General features: G+C 33.2%; 1 long non-coding RNA gene across 1 annotated transcript; it reads left to right on the top strand.

The window, feature by feature from the left end:
- Positions 1-356: 356 nt before the first annotated feature.
- On the top strand, positions 357-4,956 carry LOC104229465 (uncharacterized). The gene is made up of 4 exons (XR_011404374.1): positions 357-957; positions 1,136-1,227; positions 1,585-1,676; positions 4,475-4,956. It is a non-coding gene; the product is annotated as an uncharacterized lncRNA (long non-coding RNA).
- Positions 4,957-6,145: the final 1,189 nt, after the last annotated feature.

Below are 6,145 nucleotides of genomic sequence, written 5' to 3'. Positions count from 1 at the left end.
AATATCCTTAGTACACCATGTATAATTGTGAATATTTAACTTCAATATATCTGATATTTCTGTTTTCTTCATGCTTTCTTAGTATATTTTGTACATGCATGTGGTTAGTCCAAACTCTTCTATGGAAGCACATAGAATTTACCATCAGGAATGAAACTTGTAATGAAAAGGGATTGATGTAGCAAAGGTGTTTGACGTTATGCCTAAAAGTACTTTTCTCCCTTCCTTTTTCCGGGTATTCTATAATTTAATCTATTATCCAACACCCAAAGATGCATCACTTACATTTTTAATGACTGAAAAAAGGTCCACTTAGCATATTTTTAAGTCGTTTTCTATGTCAAGTTCTGAAAAGGATAAATATAATAAAATCCATAACCAGAACATCAAAAGCAAAAAGGAAAGGAATGATTGAAATAAAAAAAGAGAAAAAGAGCGACAAATATGGAAACGTGATAGTAGTACCTACTAAAAAATCACCTTTAAATAGGAAAAATGATGATTTTGCAAATTTAAAATGAATGTATGGCTTAAACTGAGGATGAGAATTTCCGGCAGGTTTTGATTTGGATTTCAACCTATGCCCTGCAACCTTCATCGGCTTCACCACACTTTTGTCCCTAATTTTCAATGCTTATAGACAACATTCTCTTCGTTAAGAATCAGAAAAACTTAGAACCAATTATTTTCGGCAAATTTTAAGGACTATGGGAAGAACAATTAGAGACGTTATGTGATAGTGACTAAAAATAGAAAGCTAAAGAGATGTTGTGAGAAGAAAGTGAGGACGACTCCAGGCATCAATGACCAACCTTCAGTAGTTTCATGGCCCCAAAAAAATTCAAATCTTGGCTTCATCAAAGTTCAAGAACCAAGTTTGCAATTAGATTATCAACAACATCAAACGTAAAGAGAAACCCTAAGGAGCCATTGATTATTCCTCACAATCATCCTGATGTAAGTTGATTATTTGTTGTTGTAGCTTTAAATTATACATGAAACACAGGTTTGTGATTAAAGTTAACTTGAAGGCACATTAGCTTTTTAACTCTGTGCTCATGGTCCCTCTATTTTTTATCAGAGAGCACAAATAAATTATATAATTGCATAATATCTTTATTCTCTTTCTGATTAGTATAGGAAAAGAATTTGTGTGACACTCAAACTACTGCTGACAAGATCAAGGATTGAAATTTGAAAAATTCTCTAATCTATCGGAAGAGGAAGGTATGTAATGTTATGTTTTCCAATTGTTAATTTCAATACAATAAAGGTGTTTCCACTATTCTTTGTTGTAATAAAAATAAAGATGTACAGGTTTAGTGTTTGAGATATTGTTATGACGAGTAGTGTTGGAAAAAATACTCTGGGTTACCATTTCCCTCTCAAAATGAGTATTGTAACGTGTCAATCCAAAATATATTGTAATGTCAGTAATCATCTAGGATGTAGGATCTGCTATCCATCTGTGTTAGGAGATTGACAGAATGGTTCTTTATCATTGCACCAAACCAAAATATTCTCTCATGAGCTTTGTGTATATTTTTTATTTTTTGGTTGTTGCACCTTTTGGATTCGGAGAAGGAAAAAAAGTGGAAAGAAAGCCAAAGCAAAACAGCAGAGAAGAATCACATCATGTAGTAGTAAATATTCTGAAAGAAGTGGAGTTCAACACTGTAAGTTATACTCTTTTCAATAGTAGCACGTATTCTAAAAAAGTGGATATAGCACTATAAATGATGCTATTTTTACTTTGGCGAAGTGCTTAAGCTTCATACGTTTGACTCTCCTAGAATTTTTCTTAGCTTTAGAAACATGAATTCACTTTAAGTCATTTTTCAGGTACAATTATATTTAAAGAAATCCATATCTTTTTCAGAAAGGGAATTAAAGTTTTCCCTAATAGTAGAAAAAAGTTGATACATCACCTATATTATTAATAAAGCAAAAGATCCTGCTCAGTTTGGATTACTGCTGATCATCTCTATGTTACTCCATCTCTGTATTCAAAAGAAATCAATGCAGTTTTTTTTAAAGTAGTACTTCTATATTACTAACTTATCTGTCAGATTGGTGCTTAATGCACGGTTATATAACTGAAATTCAAGAAGAATAAAATAAACAAAAGAGTTGCAATAACAATAATTTATCCAGTCATAAATCTTGAAGTTTTTATTTGGTCATCTTTGGTTGCTATAATTTCTCGAACATGTTGAACATTTAGTCCATGCGGAGCTAGCACTACTCAGATGTACCACTGTCATTTTTTCCTCTTCCCTTCCTGTGTAACACTTACTTTTACTTATTGTTACTACCAGCTTAGCTAAAAGGTTGTGTTTATATTGTGGATTCCATAATTTTGTTGTGATGCTTCTGTTGATGCTTCTACCTTCCCATTGAAGGATTGCTTTCTTACTCGATGAGAAAAATAATAACTATCTGTATCTTTTAGCCTATGCTAGCTCTTGGCTTTTGAGGTAGAGTGAAAGAATCGCACTACTTGACATCATAAATTTCTTTTACTTCAGGTATAGTGCAAGGCTTCATACTTGCTGTCTTTCTGTAGTTTCTTTAAGGATTCGTACAAGGCATATTATTGTATAATTGTCAAATTTAATGCAAATAATGAAATTACATTTTGATGGGTAGATTCTTGGCAGGGAGCATAATATTTTATATTTGGGTTCAAGAAATTTAGGAGAATGGATAGAGAAATTTAAGCACATCAAGATGTAGCACTAAAACTATGAATAATCTAACATCACAGTCTTTCACCGGGAAGACATGCTATATCAACTATATATGTATATCAGACATTAGCCTTAACTTTTGACAAGAGTAGCATGGCTCACTATAAATCTTTATTATTTATTGAACTTAGACTGACATATTTAATACTCTTCTAAATTGAGTAACTGGACTGGTGAAGATATATTTTGTATATTGCTGATAAAGTATTATAGATTTTATACTGCTCCTCTTCTATCAGAATATGAATTTATGCATTTGACAATATGCTCAGAAAAAGAAGAAGAAATAAGTGGCCATTCCTAATAAGGTGCAAGTAATTAATGGCTATACAACGAATAAAGAGTTTTTCACGAAGTAGTCTCTTAGTTGGAGTATAACTTCTATGTTTTAATTAAAGGTAAATTATGAATATTCAAAATAGAGTCTTACATCTCATTCAACCAAAAAAAGGAAAAAGATAGATGATAGTAGTATTTAGATGACTGATTTTACTGGGTAGATTTGATATAAAAAATGTTGCACAAAGGCATAGAAAAATAAAGCTCAAATTCAGATGATCGGACTCTGACGCACAAATGAATATGTATATTGAAGAGGAACTTCTTATTTGAAATTCTGTCATCCTTGACAAGATTTCAATTTTTATCTACTTATTCTATTTCTTTCCCCTGGATTTATCTTTTCCTTTGTGTGCAGCAATATACTTTTGGGTTTCTAGCTACGATCTATTATGCAGTTATATGAGAAAGATAACACTTATGCGTTGTAGTTTATATGCATTGATTGTAGAACATTTTTTTGTTTAGGTATATAGTGTTATATACATATAATTGTGTTTGTGTCAAATTAAATAATTTCTTTCGACATAAGGTCTTTTTAAACTCCAAATGATGCTTACGGTAACTGTTTCTAATGGTATAATTAGCTAAGTTGAAAGATATTTTAACTGAATAATTTTCTTGAGGTTAGGTAGTAAGATGACCTAACACCCACTTCTTCACAACCTCTTACAATATGTACTATTTATTAAAATGACATAGTGGCCAATGTTGTGTTTGAAAATTGATGCACATGTCAAAGGCGTAATGGCTAGCATACTCGAATCTATTGATAGAATTATTATTTTTTTTTAAAAAAAAAGAAGAATGACTTGGCATTTTGGTTACCCAAACTAATAGTTTTATGTTGTCATGTGGACGATGATGCTTACATTAAAGCTGCTCCTGCTCGAATTTAAAGTCTCCTGTCACTAAGAACCTTCCAGGAAAATTTTCAATGTAAATTTTGGGAAGTGTGGGATTTAATTTTGAAGGATATGATTCTTGTGTATTTGATATGCCCTCATTAGAAAGAGAACTTGCAGGACTCATTTGACCATGTTTGGTCTTATTTGTCATTGCTTAAGAGAAAACTTAACAATCTTACTACTTTATTTCTTGATTGGCTGTAATCTTAGAAATTATTACTCTTGATAATTTTGACGAGGCATAGGATATCTACATGGATCTGGCCTAAAGCATTGTCTTCCACTATAGGTGTCTTTTTCTTATATGGAAGAAAGATGAATGCGCTTAGTAAAGTTCAGAAAGTGCTTACTATGGCAAAGAAGAAGAATCCACAAAATCATGACTAAAGTGCCATAGGAATGCCTCTAATAGTCACATTCTATGGGCTGCTTCAATTGACATGGCGCCTTATCTCGATCCTCATGTTATTGTTGCAGGCAAAAAGTTATTTGGAAAAAGAGGAAATTAGACAAAGCTGGACGTAGGTTTAACGTGATGTTTATTGTTGCACCAGGTTTAGAACTTCTAGGCAGTGCCTTACTGGTTTGAAGAGCAGCATGGTAGTATATTGTAGAGGAATGTTGTACTAAAGAACTGTGTTGCTGCCAAACTAAAACATGAAGAAGGTGCGAGCCAAATAGGAAGAGGGAATAAGCCAAGGAGATGGTAGACAATTGGAAGCGCTGGAGAATTCATAAAGATAGGGTTGGTTAGAGAAGATGATGAGAACAATGTCAATTACAACTGGGAATCCTTTTCTTGCAACTACTTTTTCTTCCACATGTAGCCAAACAAACAATTTTTATATCCTTTGGTGTTTGAAACCTTATAGTTTAAGATTTTATTTGCATATGCTACTGCCAAAATAACTTTTTGTACATGTATTAGTTATGTTGGGCAATTGTTAGCTTTTTTGACCTATTTTTTTGTTTTCCCACCCAGTGTCCGGTATCCGCATTGGAGCTTGACTATATCCGTATTTGCGCTGCGTAGGGTTCCATTCGGGAGGAAGCGCTCCCTACAAAAGAGTTTTCCATACCCACGAGACCTCTGATTAAGGGAGGAGCAGTCCCATCCACCACTGCACCACATCCTTTGGTGGTTTTCGGACCTAATTTATATGATGTATACAACTTAGACACTCTTTTTAGTTCCTTCATAACATTCAAGAACTCTGTAGGACCCCATGGTTGTTTTGCCAGCTTTTGTATCTTTTTCTAATTCAAAGGATGTACTCATATCAGCACCTATTTGGTGTTACATACTTTAGCCTATTTGGCCAAGCTTCTTTTTAGCCAAAAGTGGGTTTTTTTTGGCCAAAAGCACTTTTGGCCAAAAATTGAGATGTTTGGCCAAGCTTTTGGAGGGAAAAAAAGTGCTTTTGAGGAGAAGCAGAAGCAGTTTTGGAGAAGCAGAAAAAAGTAGCTTTTCTCCAAAAGTACTTTTTTGAGAAGCACTTTTGAGAAAAATACACTTAGAAGTAGTTTTTTAAGGCTTGGCCAAACAATAATTGTTATTCAGAAGTGCTTTTCAAACTAATTAGCCAAACACAAACTGCTTCTCACCAAAAATACTTTTGAGAAAAGCACTTATCAAAATAAGCTGATTTTTGCAGCTTGGCCAAACGAGCTATAAATAAACCTTGATTACTTATCAAAAGAAAGGATTCCAGAATATGCTATTGTAGTGTTGGAGACCAAATAAAAGTCTCTTAATTCATAATCTATTAATTATCAATTTATCTCAAGTCAGGGAGACCAAATATCAATTTCTATAAATCTCAAGGCAAGCAGTACAAGCATGCGCAAATCATGCCGAGGTCGTACGACCCGATCCAACAATATTTAAACTATGCAGTGCCAGAGGATCGAATGACGCGAACCATAGATGCATCTATTTAATCTACCGAGGTGTTCGGTCCGTTCCGAAATTAAACACACACAGACAATCAATCAAGAAGTCAACAGGGAACAATTATCCAAAGAAAAGCCAATTCTCTTTTATCAATTTAAGAAAATGAAGTTTAATCCTTTTTAGAAATTCATTTACTAATTTGATGTGATTTAAGCAATTCAAATTGTCCATAAGATTACAATATTCTAAGTATA

Source organism: Nicotiana sylvestris, chromosome 12, assembly GCF_000393655.2.
Source record: "Nicotiana sylvestris chromosome 12, ASM39365v2, whole genome shotgun sequence".
Classification (NCBI taxonomy): Eukaryota; Viridiplantae; Streptophyta; class Magnoliopsida; order Solanales; family Solanaceae; genus Nicotiana; species Nicotiana sylvestris.
This window is presented reverse-complemented; position numbering and strand designations above follow the sequence as displayed.